The following is a 19,454-nucleotide window of genomic DNA, read 5'->3' as shown; positions in this document are numbered from 1 at the left end:
GAAACATTGCGACCCGAATTGTGTATCAGGGTGCTAGAGGTCGACGCCGTTGCAGATGCTATGCCGGATTAGGAAAGTCTGAGCCTACGGGAGAAGAGCAGACCGCAGATCGGACAAGTGGGAATGCGCCATCGATGTTTTATCCGGGGAGCAGACTGATATTGGAGTGCGCCACCTAGGTTCCGGAGCAGAGAAAGCGGGTGCAGCACCAGGGATGGAGTTTTGAAAGATCGAGGGCGATCTTTAGAGGAGGTGGGGTAGTGTTACGAATGTGGGGTGAGGACCCACACACGGATGTAAAATAACACATTACTACCCCTCTCCCTATGCGTGTAAACCATGTCCCTGATGAGGAATGTGTCCGCAGGCTGAGGGTTGTCGTCTGCATTTAACAGTCAAAGGAGTCGGTCGTAGGCCCTCAGGGGTGTCGGTTCGAAAGATACCGTTCTTAAGTATAAGTCGAAGGGATGAGCGCGGTGCAGTGCGCGCAATGTTTTATCAAATTAATGTTGGTGATAATGTAAGTTAAAATAATGTTATGGGGGGCAGCGTATCGGAAACTGCCCCAAACCGAAGATAGACTTGGTGTAATTATGAAATGTGATTAGTGTGATGCGAATCGGGATCCCGATGTATGGACATGTGATGGACACTGGTTGCGCCGTGGGTACAGATAAGTTTAGATTTAAGTTGTAGAGTTTAGATTGATTAAGTAGGGAATAAGTATGTAAATATATAAATATAGAATATTGTTAGTTAAGTTACGAACAAACGCCTCTCATTACTTGTAGTTGTAAATTTAAATAATCTTCAGCAGTACGCGATAAAAGGTAACAGTGAGTTTAACTGACTAACAATAAAATAAGGATTATAAATGAAAGAATTCAAAGGAATCCGTAACAATAATATCGACATTCCGCCTAGTTAACAATTCTCACCAAGTTCGCGAATAACATTTTGTTTAATCAGCTAAATTCATTACTTGTCCTTTTCGTTGCATAAATATTCGAGACAAATCCCCACTAGTTTCAAAAGGAATAATAATAAACGTAAGTGGCAAATCATGTGTAAAATGTGTTTGTTGAGTGTACCGCGTGGCTTGTTGGTCTAGGGTATTATTTCCGCTTAGGGGGCGGAGGTCCCGGGTTCAAATCCCTGACGAACCCGGACTTTTCTTTAAATTCGAGCACATCTTATTTACTACAATGTTGAACATTGGATGCAACACAACACGCACTGGTTAGAACATGTGGTTCGTTGGTCCAGGGGTATGATTCCCGCTTTGGGTAGGGGAGGTTCCAGGTTCAAATCCTGCACGAGCGCGGGCATTTCTTTGAATTCGAGCACATATTATTTACTACAATAATGTATATTGGATCGAGAATATATTATTTACTATAATGTTGTACATTGGATGCAACACAAACACGCACTGGGCAGAGTATGTCGCTCGTTGGTCTAGGGGTATGATTCCCGCTTTGGGTGCGGGAGGTCCCGGGTTCAAATCCCGGACGAGCCCGGACATTTCTTTAAATTTGAGTGCCTATTATTTACTACAATGTTGTACATTGGATCCAACACAAACACGCAGTGGGCAGTCTAGGGGTCTGATTCCCGCTTTGGGTGCGGGAGATACCGGGATAAATACCGGACGAGCCCCGGACATATCTTTAAATTCGAGCACATATTATTTACTACAGTATTGTATATTGGACCGAAAACATATTAATTACAACAATGTTGTACATTGGTTCCAACACAAACACGCACTGAATAAAACTCGTGGCTTGTTGGTCTAGGGTTATGATTCCGGCTTAGATATTAAACGTAAGTGGCAAATCATGTGTAAAATGTGTTTATTAAGTAGAACCCGTGGCATGTTGTACATTGGATGCAACACAAAGACGCACTGGGTAGAATGTATCGCTCGTTGGTCTAGGGGTATGATTTCTGCTTAAGGTGCGGGATGTCCCGGGTTCAAATCCCGGACGAGCCCAGACATTTCTTTAAATTCGAGTACATATTATTTACTACAATATTGTATACTGGATCGAAAATATATTATTTACTACAATGTTGTACATTGTATTCAACACAAACACGAACTGGGTGAAACCGGCGGCTAGTTGGTCTAGGGGTATGATTTCCATTTTGAGTGCGGGAGGTCCCGGGTTTAAATTCCGGATGAGCTCGGACAATTCTTTAAATTCGAGCACATATTATTTACTACAATGTTGTACATTGGATCGAGAACATATTATTTACTGCAATGTTGTACATTGGATGCAATACAAATACGCACTGGATAGAACCCGTGGCTAGTTGGTCTAGGGGTATGATTTTGGCTTAGATAATAACGTAAGTGGCAAATCATATGTAAAATGTGTTTATTGAGTATAGCGCATGGCTCGTTGGTATAGAGGTTTATGGAGTAGACCGCGTGGCTCGCTGGTCTTGGGGTATAATTTCCGCTTAGGGTGCGCGAGGTTCCTTTAAATTCGAGCACATACTATTTACTACAATGTTGTACATTGGATGCAACATGGGTTACAGATTAGTGTAGATATAAGTTCCATGTTAGAATAAGCAATGTTTTAGGATAAGTGATTATTAAATGTAAATATAGGTTAGTTAATTAAGTAACGAACAAACGCCTTTTCATTAGTAATATTTAAAGTTTAACCGAAAGGTTGGTGGATTGACTAGGGGTATGATTCCCGCTTTGAGTGCGGGAGGTCCCGGGTTCAGATCCCGGACGAGCCCTGACATTTCTATAAAATCGAGTGCCTATTATTTACTAAAATGTTGTACATTGGATCCAACACAAACACGCAATGGGCAAATCATGTGTAAAATGGTTTATTGAGATGTGTTACTATTATCAAGAAGCGTTAAGAGCCTCCGTGGCGCAATTGGCTAGCGCGTTCGGCTGTTAACCGAAAGGTTGGTGGTTCGAGCCCACCCGGGGGCGTAAAGTAGTTATTATTTATACTCTGGAATATTCAATGCATATTGTTTATACCCAATAGTATTTGATGATTATATTATTCATCATATATGTAGTTTACACGAGCCCTGACATTTCTTTAAATTCGAGCACATATTATTTACTACAGTATTGTATATTGGATCGAGAACATATTATTTACAACAATGTTGTATATTGGTTCCAACACAAACATGCACTGGATAAAACCCGTGGCTTGTTGGACTGGGGTTATGATTTCGGCTTAGATATTAAACGTAAGTTGCAAATCATGTGTAAAATGTGTTTATTGAGTAGAACCCGTGGCATGTTGTACATAGGATGCAACACAAATATGCAGTGGGTACAACCCGTGGCTCGTTGGTCTAGGGGTATGATTCGCGCTTCGGGTGCGGGAGGTCCCGGGTTCAAATCCCGGACGAGCCCTGACATTTCTTTAAATTCGAGTGCCTATTATTTACTACAATGTTGTACATTGGATCCAACACAAACGCGCACTGGGTATAACCCGTGGCTCGTTGGTATAGAGTTTTTCGAGTAGACCGCGTGGCTCGCTGGTCTTGGGGTATGATTTCCGCTTAGGGTGCGGGAGGTCTCGCATTTTTTTTAAATTCGAGTACATATTATTTACTACAATATTGTATATTGGATCGAAAATATATTATTCACTACAATGTTGTACAGTGTATCCAGCACAAACACGCACTGGGTGAAACCGGCGGCTCGTTGGTCTACATATTATTTACTACAATAATGTATATTGGATCGAGAACATATTATTTACTACAATGTTGTATATTGTATGCAACACAAACACGCACAGGATAAAACCCGTGGCTAGTTGGTCTAGGGGTATGATTTTGGCTTAGATATAAATGTAAGTGGCAAATCATGTGTAAAATGTGTTCATTGAATATACCGCGTGGCTCGTTGGTCTAGGGGTATGATTTCCGCTTAGGGTGCGGGAGGTTTCGGGTTCAAATCCCGGACGAGCCCGGACATTTCTTTAAATACGAGCGCATATTATTTACTACAATAACGTATATTGGATCGAGAATATGTTATTTACTATAATGTTGTACATTGGATGCAACACAAACACGCACTGTATAGAACCTGTGGCTAGATGGTCTAGGGTATGATTTTGGCTTAGATATTAAACGTAAGTGGCAAATCATGTGTAAAATGTGTTTATTAAGTAGAACCCGTGGCATGTTGTACATTGGATGCAACACAAAGACGCACTGGGTAGAATATGTCGCTCGTTGGTCTAGGGGTATGATTTCTGCTTAAGGTGCGGGATGTCCCGGGTTCAAATCCCGGACGAGCTCAGACATTTCTTTAAATTCGAGTACATATTATTTACTACAATATTGTATACTGGATCAAAAATATATTATTTACTACAATGTTAAAAATTAATGCCATTATTTAAAGGTCCTTATAAAATATTAAAAACAGATGATATAAACAGTACCATACTTATTAATAACAAACCTGTACAAGTACATAATAATAAATTGAAAATCTTCACACCAAACCAATAGTATTTTTGTTGTCTTAGCATACCAATTTTTTCATTTTTTTTTCTTTTCAACATATTATTTGGTCGTTGTGACAGCGGTGTTTTACTGCCAACGTACTATTGGTACATATTTTGGTTTGCGATACATATTTTCAACATATTATTTGGGAATGTTGATCTTAGTTAATGCAGCAAAGTAATTTCAACATATTGTTTAAACAGATTAATAATCAAAGCTATCATTATTTAATATTAATGGTATTATTAATGATATGGTACTTTTAAAATTATTTGAATACCTAAAGTTATATTTACATGGTGAATTAAAGAATTCAAACCTTATTATGATACATAATTATATATGTTATGAAGAAAAGCAACAATCATCTATTTTTGAGTCTCAATTAGCTTATTTTCAAAACAGTACAGAAAATATGAATTATGTTTCAAAACAATTAACAGAAAACACAAATAAATTTTATGAATTGGGAAAAGATGTTAAAACCAATAATATCATAACAACTCTGAATAGTGTCTTTATATTGTTCACAAATATTATAAATGAATACCAAGTAACACAATCAAAAATCGTTGAAATTATTATAAGCTCTATGGAAGGCAAATTACATCCATATGTTTTTTCGAACGAAATTTTTTATAAAGAATTACAACACATAAATTTAAATTTACCTATAGCTCTTAGATTACCTTTTGATGTACAATCACTAAATATTCAAAAATATATATGAAACTCATATATATTTCTTTAATAATAAATTAAATTTTCTATTGATAATTCCGATTATTACACCAAAAAATATAATGTTTATAAAATTTCAGTAATTCCAAAGTTAATACATCAAAATATTTATTCTGTTTTAATTCCAAAAGAGCATATAATAGTGATAGATTCCGATATACACGAGTATTTTTTTTGTAACGAATTATATTTAAATAGTTGTATAAAACTGGATGAAAAATTAATTTGTGAACAAAATAAACCTATATCTATTTATAATCGTCATAATAATGAATGTGAAATAGAACTATTTCTTCCAAATTTGAATGTACCTTCAACATGCAATAAGAGAATTTTTAATATTACTCATCCATTATTTTTGCAATTATCTTTTCCAAATTTATGGATCTATATTTTTCCAAGTAAAGACATTATTGATATAAGTTGCAACAATACAAGAAAATCAATACTTTTGTCACAAATCGGGAAATTAAAATTAAAACCAGGCTGTAAAGCACAAAATAGATTTACAAAATTGCATACAAAAGAAAATTTTAAAAGCTCAATTACAACCCAACTTAACTATATTTCAAAAGTAGATATGAGTAATATTATAAATATGGAAATACATAATAATACTGTACCACAATTACCAAAGTATATAAAGAATTTAGAACATAAAGACGTAATACCAGAATTATATAAATTAAGTAAAAACATAGAAGATTTTAAACGAAATTCAAATATTGATTTAGAGGAAGTACAACTAAGATCAAACCATATTTTTTATTGGATAATACCAATTTCATTAATAATTTTAGCTTTTATCGTATTTAAATTCAAATCGATCATAAGAAATAGTTTTAAAAGAACTATCAATGAAACCAATACCAATATCGAAGGAAATGTAAGTAATGATATAGAATTGAGAAGAGAAAGTCCAAATCCTGCAATAAATTAGAAAATAATATATCATATAGTTTTATCTTAGTTGTATAATATATGAAATAGATATTAAAATTTTAATTTTCTACTACAAACATAAATTAATTATAAGTTGAACCTTACAATCTTTCGTAATTATCATATCATTATCAATTTTTAAGGGATAATTTTGAATTTATTACATTCTTATTAAATTTAAATAGTTGATTTATGATTATTAAATATAGCATAATAGATTATTGATAATCAATCATTAATTATTGATTTCCAAAAAAAATACATTGTTGACTTATTGATTATTAGTTATCAATTATTGATTGATTGAATATTGATTATTAATTATTAATTATTGACAATTGATTATTGAATATTAATTATTGATTATTGATTATTGATTATCAATTGATTTTATTGATTTTTTTTTTAATGTAGTATACAAATAGTGAACATAATTTTGATAATGATTCCTTGAATTAAATAATAATTGTAATTTTAAATTTACCTAAACAAATTCAAGTATTAATTTAGATTTTATTGCAAAAGTTAATGATTCAGTTAATGTTTAATGAGTAATTATTTCAAGTTTTAGGTAAATTTAGAAAATATCTTGAATAAATTTATAATTTTATAGAATTATTAGTTAAAGAAAATTGAACTTCCATTTCATTTTCTAATTCCATCTTTTATTTTCAATTTAAATCTAAAAGCTAATTTAAGAATATTCAAGATTACTGTTCAAACGCATTGGGGATTGAAATTTTTTTTCCCTTTTCGTGATATTTAATACTTTTTTAGTCAAATCTAATGAATTGTTGCGATTTTTGTTATTTATTTTTCTTGAATTGAATATTGTTTTTTTTTGTCTTTTGGTGTCAGTTTTTTTTACGGTAGCGCCCTGAGTCGCTACATTGGCGAGGGAGGTGTTGTACACCCCTGATATTACAAGTTGCTAACCACTGTCATAATATTAGATTCCTAACAAGTCCAGACTGAAATCTTAGAACCCCTGAGCTTTAGCTGATATTAACGGTTCATATTAACTTTTCTCAGACTATTGCGTAGTAGCTGACATTACACATTCTCTCACGAAATCATAAATCTACGTCGACAAATCTCAGCAAGATCATATTATCGACATTCCGCCTAGTTAACAATTCTCACCAAGTTCGCATGAATAACATTTTGTTTAACCAGCTAAATTCATTACTTGTCCTTTTCGTTGCATAGAATATTCGAGACAAATCCCCACTACGCTTCAAAGGATTTTAGTTTTAATAATTATGAAATAAATCAGTCTTAATCTGTCGGTCGCCGGGCAAACACTTCTCTTCCAATACCTCCGAGTTCCTTGTACTTAAAGTGAAATAAAGTGAAGTTTTTGAAATAGTCTTTTCATTTATCAATCTCAAGTATTTCCAGCAAGTAAGTTTCAGGAACTCCGGAAGGTCCAGAGCAACAACACCGATTTGCATATAGCGGCGCCAACAGCTCTTTCTGTTCATCACCGCGCTGCCCAACAGTATATTGGATCGAGAATATGTTATTTACTATAATGTTGTACATTGGATGCAACACAAACACGCACTGGATAGAACCCGTGGCTAGTTGGTCTAGAGGTATGATTTTGGATTAGATAATAAACGTAAGTGGCAACTCATGTGTAAAATGTGTTTATTGAGTATACCGCGTGGCTTGTTGGTCTAGGGGTATGATTTCCGCTTAGGGTGCGGGAGTTCCCGGGTTCAAATCCCGGACGAACCCGGACTTTTCTTTAAATTCGAGCACATCTTATTTACTACAATGTTGAACATTGGATGCAACACAAACACGCACTGGGTAGAACATGTGGTTCGTTGGTCCAGGGGTATGATTCCCGCTTTGGGTAGGGGAGGTCCCGGGTTCAAATCCTGCACGAGCGCGGGCATTTCTTTGAATTCGAGCACATATTATTTACTACAATAATGTATATTGGATCGAGAATATATTATTTACTATAATGTTGTACATTGGATGCAACACAAACACGCACTGGGCATAGTATGTCGCTCGTTGGTCTAGGGGTATGATTTGGGTGCGGGAGGTCCCGGGTTTAAATCCCGGACGAGCCCGGACATTTCTTTAAATTTGAGTGCCTATTATTTACTACAATGTTGTACATTGGATCCAACACAAACACGCAGTGGGCAGTCTAGGGGTCTGATTCCCGCTTTGGGTGCGGGAGATACCGGGATAAATACCGGACGAGCCCCGGACATATCTTTAAATTCGAGCACATATTATTTACTACAGTATTGTATATTGGACCGAAAACATATTAATTACAACAATGTTGTACATTGGTTCCAACACAAACACGCACTGAATAAAACTCGTGGCTTGTTGGTCTAGGGTTATGATTCCGGCTTAGATATTAAACGTAAGTGGCAAATCATGTGTAAAATGTGTTTATTAAGTAGAACCCGTGGCATGTTGTACATTGGATGCAACACAAAGACGCACTGGGTAGAATATATCGCTCGTTGGTCTAGGGGTATGATTTCTGCTTAAGGTGCGAGATGTCCCGGGTTCAAATCCCGGACGAGCCCAGACATTTCTTTAAATTCGAGTACATATTATTTACTACAATATTGTATACTGGATCGAAAATATATTATTTACTACAATGTTGTACATTGTATTCAACACAAACACGAACTGGGTGAAACCGGCGGCTAGTTGGTCTAGGGGTATGATTTCCATTTTGAGTGCGGGAGGTCCCGGGTTTAAATTCCGGATGAGCTCGGACAATTCTTTAAATTCGAGCACATATTATTTACTACAATGTTGTACATTGGATCGAGAACATATTATTTACTGCAATGTTGTACATTGGATGCAATACAAATACGCACTGGATAGAACCCGTGGCTAGTTGGTCTAGGGGTATGATTTTGGCTTAGATAATAACGTAAGTGGCAAATCATATGTAAAATGTGTTTATTGAGTATAGCGCATGGCTCGTTGGTATAGGAGTTTATTGAGTAGACCGCGTGGCTCGCTGGTCTTGGGGTATAATTTCCGCTTAGGGTGCGGGAGGTTCCTTTAAATTCGAGCACATACTATTTACTACAATGTTGTACATTGGATGAAACACAAACACGTACTGGGTAGAGTATGTCGCTCGTTGGTCTAGGGGTATGATTTCCGCTTTGGGTGCGGGAGGTCCCGGGTTCAAATCCCGGACGAGCCCGGACATTTCTTCAAAATCGAGTACTTATTATTTACTACAATGTTTTATTTGGATCGTTGGTCTAGGGGTATGATTTCTGCTTAAGGTGCGGATGTCCCGGGTTCAAATCCCGAACGAGCCCGGACATTTCTTTGAATTCGAGTACATATTATTTACTACAATGATGTACATTGGATGCAACATGGGTTACAGATTAGTGTAGATATAAGTTGCACGTTAGAATAAGCAATGTTTTAGGATAAGTGATTATTAAATGTAAATATAGCTTAGTTAATTAAGTAACGAACAAACGCCTTTTCATTAGTAATATTTAAAGTTTAACCGAAAGGTTGGTGGATTGAAGCTACCCGGGGGCGTACATATCGTGGGTACAACTCGTGGCTCGTTGGTCTAGGGGGTATGATTCCCGCTTTGGGTGCGGGAGGTCCCGGGTTCAAATCCCGGACGAGCCCTGACATTTCTATAAAATCGAGTGCCTATTATTTACTAAAATGTTGTACATTGGATCCAACACAAACACGCAATGGGCAAATCATGTGTAAAATGTGTTTATTGAGATGTGTTACTATTATCAAGAAGCGATAAGAGACTCCGTGGCGCAATTGGCTAGCGCGTTCGGCTGTTAACCGAAAGGTTGGTGGTTCGAGCCCACCCGGGGGCGTAAAGTAGTTATTATTTATACTCTGGAATATTCAATGCATATTGTTTATACCCAATAGTATTTGATGATTATATTATTCATCATATATGTAGTTTACACGAGCCCTGACATTTCTTTAAATTCGAGCACATATTATTTACTACAGTAATGTATATTGGATCGAGAACATATTATTTACAACAATGTTGTATATTGGTTCCAACACAAACATGCACTGGATAAAACCCGTGGCTTGTTGGACTGGGGTTATGATTTCGGCTTAGATATTAAACGTAAGTTGCAAATCATGTGTAAAATGTGTTTATTGAGTAGAACCCGTGGCATGTTGTACATAGGATGCAACACAAATACGCAGTGGGTACAACCCGTGGCTCGTTGGTCTAGGGGTATGATTCCCGCTTCGGGTGCGGGAGGTCCCGGGTTCAAATCCCGGACGAGCCCTGACATTTCTTTATATTCGAGTGCCTATTATTTACTACAATGTTGTACATTGGATCCAACTCAAACACGCACTGGGTATAACCCGTGGCTCGTTGGTATAGAGTTTTTCGAGTAGACCGCGTGGCTCGCTGGTCTTGGGGTATGATTTCCGCTTAGGGTGCGGGAGGTCCCGCATTTTTTTTAAATTCGAGTACATATTATTTATTACAATATAATATTGTATATTGAAACGAAAATATATTATTCACTACAATGTTGTACAGTGTATCCAGCACAAACACGCACTGGGTGAAACCGGCGGCTCGTTGGTCAACATATTATTTACTACAATAATGTATATTGGATCGAGAACATATTATTTACTACAATGTTGTACATTGTATGCAACACAAACACGCACTGGATAAAACCCGTGGCTAGTTGGTCTAGGGGTATGATTTTGGCTTAGATATTAAACGTAAGTGGCAAATCATGTGTAAAATGTGTTTATTAAGTAGAACCCGTGGCATGTTGTACATTGGATGCAACACGAAGACGCACTGGGTAGAATATGTCGCTCGTTGGTCTAGGGTTATGATTTCTGCTTAAGGTGCGGGATGTCCCGGGTTCAAATCCCGGACGAGCCCAGACATTTCTTTGAATTCGAGTACATATTATTTACTACAATATTGTATACTGGATCGAAAATATATTATTTACTACAATGTTGTACATTGTATTCAACACAAACACGAACTGGGTGAAACCGGCGGCAAGTTGGTCTAGGGGTATGATTTCCGTTTTGGGTGCGGGAGGTCCCGGGTTTAAATTCCGGACGAGCTCGGACGATTCTTTAAATTCGAGCACATATTATTTACTACAATAATGTATATTGGATCGAGAACATATTATTTACTACAATGTTGTACATTGGATGCAATACAAACATGCACTGGATAAAACCCGTTGGACTAGGGTTATGATTTCGGCTTAGATATTAAACGTAAGTTGCAAATCATGTGTAAAATGTGTTTATTGAGTAGAACCCGTGGCATGTTGTACATTGGATGCAACACAAATACGCAGTGGGTACAACCCGTGGCTCGTTGGTCTAGGGGTATGGTTCCCGCTTCGGGTGCGGGGGGTCCCGAGTTCAAATCCCGGACGAGCCCTGACATTTCTTTAAATTCGAGTGCCTATTATTTACTACAATGTTGTACATTGGATCCAACACAAACACGCACTGGGTATAACCCGTGGCTCGTTGGTATAGAGTTTTTCGAGTAGACCGCGTGGCTCGCTGGTCTTGGGGTATGATTTCCGCTTAGGGTGCGGGAGGTTTCGGGTTCGAATCCCGGACGAGCCCGGACATTTCTTTAAATACGAGCGCATATTATTTACTACGATAACGTATATTGGATCGAGAATATGTTATTTACTACAATGTTGTACATTGGATGCAACACAAACACGCACTGTATAGAACCTGTGGCTAGATGGTCTAGGGGTATGATTTTGGCTTAGATAATAAATGTAAGTGGCAAATCATGTGTAAAATGTGTTTATTGAGTGCACCGCGTGGCTCGTTGGTCTAGGGGTATGATTTCCTTCTGGGTGCGGGAGGTCCCGGGTTCAAATCCCGGACGAACCCGGACTTTTCTTTAAATTCGAGCACATCTTATTTACTACAATGTTGAACATTGGATGCAACACACTGGGTAGAACATGTGGCTCGTTGGTCCAGGGGTATGATTCCCGCTTTGGGTAGGGAATATATTATTTACTACAGTATTGTACATTGGACCGAAAACATATTAATTACAACAATGTTGTACATTGGTTCCAACACAAACACGCACTGAATAAAACTCGTGGCTTGTTGGTCTAGGGTTATGATTTCGGCTAAGATATTAAACGTAAGTGGAAAATTATGTGTAAAATAATTGAAAATTTAACAAAAGATGAAATAGAAAAAGTTTTGCATGATTTACATATTTCTCAAATTAATGGTGGTCATTTAGGCACTAGAAAAACTTATAACAAAATTAGAAATTTTTACAAGTGGCCAAAAATGAGAAGACAGATCAAAAATTTTATAAGTACATGTGTAGAATGTCAAAAAAATAAAGTATCCCGGAAAATTAAAGAGCCCATGATAATCACAACTACTGCTAAGGAACCCTTCGAAAAAGTTTGTATAGATTTATGCGGACCATATCCCATTTCAGATTATCAGAATAAATACCTTTTAACTTTTATTTGTGATTTGACCAAGTTTGCGGGCGCAATACCTATTCCAAATCAAGAAAGCGCTACAGTTGCAGAAGCTTTTGTATCAGAAATTATTTTTAAATATGGTATTCCCAAAGAAGTTTTGTCAGATTTAGGAACAACTTTTACTAGTAATCTATTTAAAGACGTTTGTAAACTTTTAAAAATCAAAAAAATTACTACATCACCATACAGACCAGAATCTAACGGCGCTTGTGAACGCATGCATAGGGATCTCATACAAAATATTAGATCATATATCAATAGTACGCAAACCAATTGGGATAAATGTGTTAAATATGCAATTTTTATTCATAATACAACTATTCATAAGTCAACAAATTACACACCCTTTGAACTACTATTTGGACGAAAAATTGAATTACCTTTATTTATTAATAAGAAAAACGACATACTGTACAATTATGACATATATACGAACGAACTGAAATCTAGATTACAACAGGCGAATTTTAAGGCACGTGAAAATCTTATAAAAAATAAAGAAAAATCTAAAGAATATTATGATAGAAATTCGAATCCAAAATTATTCAAAATAGACGACCTAGTATTACTTAGAGATGAAACACCGTACCCCAGAAAATGCAAAAAATTAATGCCATTATTTAAAGGTCCTTATAAAATATTAAAAGCAGATGATATAAACAGTACCATACTTATTAATAACAAACCTGTACAAGTACATAATAATAAATTGAAAATCTTCACACCAAACCAATAGTATTTTTGTTGTCTTAGCATACCAATTTTTTCATTTTTTTTTTCTTTTCAACATATTATTTGGTCGTTGTGACAGCGGTGTTTTACTGCCAACGTACTATTGGTACATATTTTGGTTTGCGATACATATTTTCAACATATTATTTGGGAATGTTGATCTTAGTTAATGCAGCAAAGTAATTTCAACATATTGTTTAAACAGATTAATAATCAAAGCTATCATTATTTAATATTAATGGTATTATTAATGATATGGTACTTTTAAAATTATTTGAATACCTAAAGTTATATTTACATGGTGAATTAAAGAATTCAAACCTTATTATGATACATAATTATATATGTTATGAAAAAAAAAAACGAAGTGAATTATATATTGAACTTCAAAAACCCTTATTGACCAAATTGATTGGTGTCGCCACTCTAAGATAGTTTTGGAGTGCCGACGTTCTAATTCCATGAAACCACAGTATATTTTTTAATATGCGAACCCCCTTACACATGGATAGAACAACTATATTTCCTTTTATTGTTTTACTATACTTTCTTTTTCTTCCACCCCGTGTGAATTAATTTCACAAAAACAACCAATTTTAATCTATCTCTATCTATTTTAGGAATGAATATTATAATTATCCTCAGTATGATATTTTTGGCTTACGGACAACTCGAACCTGACTACGAAATGGAACAAATTACAAACTACTCGGGATTTTATTACGAACATGTTACAACAATTAATTTATATAATTCTAAATGGAAACTATTAACGTATGTAGATTTATCAGAATTTAGAACACAATTTAAATACATTATTAATATTTATGATCAAACAAAAGAACTTTGCAATGTCTCCAAAATTTTAGAATGCCATACAATATTAAAACAAATGGAAGTAGATTGTAACAACATCCAAATTCAAAATAAATTGATTCAAAAAATGCTAGGAATAGATAACAGAATATCAAAAAGAGCTTAAGTGAATATTATTGGTTCTATATCTAAAACACTTTTTGGTACATTAAATGAAGATGATGCTATTTATTACGATGCCCAAATTAAAACTTTACAAAATAATCAAAATCATATTCTAGAACTTGCAAAGCAACAATCATCTATTTTTGAGTCTCAATTAGCTTATTTTCAAAACAGTACAGAAAATATGAATTATGTTTCAAAACAATTAACAGAAAACACAAATAAATTTTATGAATTGGGAAAAGATGTTAAAACCAATAATATCATAACAACTCTGAATAGTGTCTTTATATTGTTCACAAATATTATAAATGAATACCAAGTAACACAATCAAAAATCGTTGAAATTATTATAAGCTCTATGGAAGGCAAATTACATCCATATGTTTTTCGAACGAAATTTTTTATAAAGAATTACAACACATAAATTTAAATTTACCTATAGCTCTTAGATTACCTTTTGATGTACAATCACTAAATATTCAAAAATTATATAAATCCATTGAAACTCATATATATTTCTTTAATAATAAATTAAATTTTCTATTGATAATTCCGATTATTACACCAAAAAATTATAATGTTTATAAAATTTCAGTAATTCCAAAGTTAATACATCAAAATATTTATTCTGTTTTAATTCCAAAAGAGCATATAATAGTGATAGATTCCGATATACACGAGTATTTTTTTTGTAACGAATTATATTTAAATAGTTGTATAAAACTGGATGAAAAATTAATTTGTGAACAAAATAAACCTATATCTATTTATAATCGTCATAATAATGAATGTGAAATAGAACTATTTCTTCCAAATTTGAATGTACCTTCAACATGCAATAAGAGAATTTTTAATATTACTCATCCATTATTTTTGCAATTATCTTTTCCAAATTCATGGATCTATATTTTTCCAAGTAAAGACATTATTGATATAAGTTGCAACAATACAAGAAAATCAATACTTTTGTCACAAATCGGGAAATTAAAATTAAAACCAGGCTGTAAAGCACAAAATAGATTTACAAAATTGCATACAAAAGAAAATTTTAAAAGCTCAATTACAACCCAACTTAACTATATTTCAAAAGTAAATATGAGTAATATTATAAATATGGAAATACATAATAATACTGTACCACAAATACCAAAGTATATAAAGAATTTAGAACATAAAGACGTAATACCAGAATTATATAAATTAAGTAAAAACATAGAAGATTTTAAACGAAATTCAAATATTGATTTAGAGGAAGTACAACTAAGATCAAACCATATTTTTTATTGGATAATACCAATTTCATTAATAATTTTAGCTTTTATCGTTCATATTCAAATCGATCATAAGAAATATTTTTAAAAGAACTATCAATGAAACCAATACCAATATCGAAGGAAATGTAAGTAATGATATAGAATTGAAAAGAGAAAGTCCAAATCCTGCAATAAATTAGAAAATAATATATCATATAGTTTTATCTTAGTTGTATAATATATGAAATAGATATTAAAATTTTAATTTTCTACTACAAACATAAATTAATTATAAGTTGAACCTTACAATCTTTCGTAATTATCATATCATTATCAATTTTTAAGGGATAATTTTGAATTTATTACATTCTTATTAAATTTAAATAGTTGATTTATGATTATTAAATATAGCATAATAGATTATTGATAATCATTCATTAATTATTGATTTCCAAAAAAAATCCATTGTTGACTTATTGATTATTAGTTATCAATTATTGATTGATTGAATATTGATTATTAATTATTAATTATTGACAATTGATTATTGAATATTAATTATTGATTATTGATTATTGATTATCAATTGATTTTATTGATTTTTTGTTTAATGTAGTATACAAATAGTGAACATAATTTTGATAATGATTCCTTGAATTAAATAATAATTGTAATTTTAAATTTACCTAAACAAATTCAAGTATTAATTTAGATTTTATTGCAAAAGTTAATGATTCAGTTAATGTTTAATGAGTAATTATTTCAAGTTTTAGGTAAATTTAGAAAATATCTTGAATAAATTTATAATTTTATAGAAATATTAGTTAAAGAAAATTGAACTTCCATTTCATTTTCTAATTCCATCTTTTATTTTCAATTAAAATCTAAAAGCTAATTTAAGAATATTCAAGATTACTGTTCAAACGCATTGGGGATTGAAATTTTTTTTTCCCTTTTCGTGATATTTAATACTTTTTTAGTCAAATCTAATGAATTGTTGCGATTTTTGTTATTTATTTTTCTTGAATTGAATAATGTTTTTTTTTTGTCTTTTGGTGTCAGTTTTTTTTACGGTAGCGCCCTGAGTCGCTACATTGGCGAGGGAGGTGTTGTACACCCCTGATATTACAAGTTGCTAACCACTGTCATAATATTAGATTCCTAACAAGTCCAGACTGAAATCTTAGAACCCCTGAACTTTAGCTGATATTAACGGTTCATATTAACTTTTCTCAGACTATTGCGTAGTAGCTGACACTACACATTCTCTCACGAAATCATAAATCTACGTCGACAAATCTCAGCAAGATCATATTGTTACGAATGTGTGGGTGAGGACCCACACACGGATGTAAAATAACACATTACTACCCCTCTCCCTATGCGTGTAAACCATGTCCCTGATGAGGAATGTGTCCGCAGGCTGAGGGTTGTCGTCTGCATTTAACAGTCAAAGGAGTCGGTCGTAGGCCCTCAGGGGTGTCGGTTCGAAAGATACCGTTCTTAAGTATAAGTCGAAGGGATGAGCGCGGTGCAGTGCGCGCAATGTTTTATCAAATTAATGTTGGTGATAATGTAAGTTAAAATAATGTTATGGGGGGCAGCGTATCGGAAACTGCCCCAAACCGAAGATAGACTTGGTGTAATTATGAAATGTGATTAGTGTGATGCGAATCGGGATCCCGATGTATGGACATGTGATGGACACTGGTTGCGCCGTGGGTACAGAGATAAGTTTAGATTTAAGTTGTAGAGTTTAGATTGATTAAGTAGGGAATAAGTATGTAAATATATAAATATAGAATATTGTTTAGTTAAGTTACGAACAAACGCCTCTCATTACTTGTAGTTGTAAATTTAAATAATCTTTCAGCAGTACGCGATAAAAGGTAACAGTGAGTTTAACTGACTAACAATAAAATAAGGATTATAAATGAAAGAATTAAAAGGAATCCGTAACAAATGGTGGACTAGCGCCGGGTACTACTTTTCGTTGGTTCAACGATCAGATGATTAAATTAGCATAAATTATTTTGGTAATCATTCTGGTCCACCATCGACGGTAGTACTTACGATCTCGGTAATAGAATTTTATTGTTAGTTCATTCGCGGTTATTTTTTCTTTTGTTTAAGTTTACAGTAGTGTCGGGTTATTTTTATTTATCGATTTTGGTTTTTGATTGTTCACGGAGATTCGGCGTTTCTTAATTACGCGATAGATTAATTGAATATATTTTGTTGGAATTTACGTTTATTTTTGTTACTATAGTTGAGTGTACAAATGATTGTTAGAACACTTAGAACTGTACGTAAGCAAAGAATTTTGAAAATTAGTTGTTATTTTGAGTCTATAAATGGTATAGGTTGACGGTTATAGAGTTTGACGATGTGTTTAATGCGCGATTGTAAAGGCAGTTCGCAAAATGTGTTGGCGCGAAAATGAAAAATCACGTGGTTCGAGTGATTATTAAAAATTTAATTTATTGATGTCGAAGTGTTGTTTATAATTTTGAAATGCTGAATCTATTTATTGTATTTGTATTTTTGTTCGTTAACGTTTGTTTTGTTCGGTCGCGCGGGGTTGTTTTGTTTGATTTCGGTTTTCGGGAAAGGCTTTTGTTCGTGTACAATTAGATACGTTTTATAGGCTAATTATAATTACCATCATTTTAAATTAAGATTATTAGAATATAAATGTTAAATTCGAAATTATTATAATTAGTGTATAGAAAAATGTTGTTCTATACAGATTTAGAATCTTTTTTTTATTACGAACATTATTAGGATTGTTTAGCGTATTCTGTTATTCATAATCATTTTCTTAAACACCAATACATAAAATAAGTTGTTTTTTTTTATATAAAATTTATGATGATTGCCAGATACATTAAGTTATGTTATACAGTTAAGTGTTGTTTCATGGAAATCGTTCTTGTGAGTAGAGTTTATTTTTTTTTATATATAGTCGTAAATATTTTAAAGAAAGTTATTTTAAAATATCATATTGCAAGGGTAAGATATCGTTGAAGTCCTTTTCTCTTAGAATTCGATTTCAAATCATAGACATTTAAGTAACGCAGCAAGATAATATTTATGTCTCTTTTTTTGTGTAAACATTTCATCCCTACGTTTTTAAGGCGCCACAACGCGGGTGGCTAGTATATATGAGTTCGAAAATGTCCAGACATCGTTCTCGTGTTGCGATCTTATGGTCTCTATATGTCAACGCCAGGCTAAAAGCTTTTTTTTTTTTTTTGGTTTAAGTACTAGATTTTTGAGTCGCGTAGATAGTTTTAAGTGTTATGTAAAAAATATTTTAAAATTAGGGAAGATGTCTTTGTATATATATATGTTTTTTTTGTTGAGTCAGGGATTTACAATCATTTTCGAATACATGTGGCTGTTTGTAAAATACGAGCGAATTTCTTTTTCAGTTTAGTTTTGTTTGCGCTATTGCGTTAGAGTATTTTTATTATGATTTGTTTTATCTCAAAATTTAGAGCAGTTTTGAGAATTGCGGAGTTATTCGCCTCCGTGCATATGAGGTGCCGAATATTTGTTTGGGAATGCGTCGAAAACAACGGCTTACAGGGATTTGAATTGTGGCAAATTTTTGTTAGGTCGATCACCACCGCCTGGATAGCTTGTATATAATTCAGTGCGAAAGCTCTTGGTGACACCGATTTTCGATAGGCATTTGAAT

At 33.7% G+C, this 19,454-nt stretch overlaps 10 non-coding genes across 10 annotated transcripts; all 10 read left to right on the top strand.

The window, feature by feature from the left end:
• The first annotated feature begins 1,447 nt into the window (after nucleotides 1-1,447).
• Trnap-ugg lies at nucleotides 1,448-1,519 on the top strand. The gene has a single exon. It is a non-coding gene; the product is annotated as a tRNA-Pro (tRNA).
• A 1,378-nt stretch (nucleotides 1,520-2,897) lies between these two features.
• Trnan-guu lies at nucleotides 2,898-2,971 on the top strand. The gene has a single exon. It is a non-coding gene; the product is annotated as a tRNA-Asn (tRNA).
• Nucleotides 2,972-3,340: 369 nt separating this feature from the next.
• Trnap-cgg lies at nucleotides 3,341-3,412 on the top strand. The gene has a single exon. It is a non-coding gene; the product is annotated as a tRNA-Pro (tRNA).
• Nucleotides 3,413-3,910: 498 nt separating this feature from the next.
• Nucleotides 3,911-3,982, top strand: Trnap-agg. The gene has a single exon. It is a non-coding gene; the product is annotated as a tRNA-Pro (tRNA).
• Nucleotides 3,983-7,884: 3,902 nt separating this feature from the next.
• Nucleotides 7,885-7,956, top strand: Trnap-agg. The gene has a single exon. It is a non-coding gene; the product is annotated as a tRNA-Pro (tRNA).
• Nucleotides 7,957-9,352: 1,396 nt separating this feature from the next.
• Nucleotides 9,353-9,424, top strand: Trnap-ugg. The gene has a single exon. It is a non-coding gene; the product is annotated as a tRNA-Pro (tRNA).
• Nucleotides 9,425-9,803: 379 nt separating this feature from the next.
• Trnap-ugg lies at nucleotides 9,804-9,876 on the top strand. The gene has a single exon. It is a non-coding gene; the product is annotated as a tRNA-Pro (tRNA).
• A 135-nt stretch (nucleotides 9,877-10,011) lies between these two features.
• Nucleotides 10,012-10,085, top strand: Trnan-guu. The gene has a single exon. It is a non-coding gene; the product is annotated as a tRNA-Asn (tRNA).
• A 369-nt stretch (nucleotides 10,086-10,454) lies between these two features.
• Nucleotides 10,455-10,526, top strand: Trnap-cgg. Its single transcript has one exon. It is a non-coding gene; the product is annotated as a tRNA-Pro (tRNA).
• Nucleotides 10,527-11,605: 1,079 nt separating this feature from the next.
• On the top strand, nucleotides 11,606-11,677 carry Trnap-cgg. Its single transcript has one exon. It is a non-coding gene; the product is annotated as a tRNA-Pro (tRNA).
• The last annotated feature ends 7,777 nt before the right edge of the window (nucleotides 11,678-19,454 follow it).

The sequence above is a fragment of the Ctenocephalides felis genome, unplaced genomic scaffold (assembly GCF_003426905.1).
Source record: "Ctenocephalides felis isolate EL2017-DRISC unplaced genomic scaffold, ASM342690v1 CF-g0.4_SCAFFOLD_01432, whole genome shotgun sequence".
Lineage (NCBI taxonomy): Eukaryota > Metazoa > Arthropoda > Insecta > Siphonaptera > Pulicidae > Ctenocephalides > Ctenocephalides felis.
The sequence above is the reverse complement of the archived record's forward strand: the minus strand, read 5'-3'. Positions and strand labels throughout refer to the sequence as shown.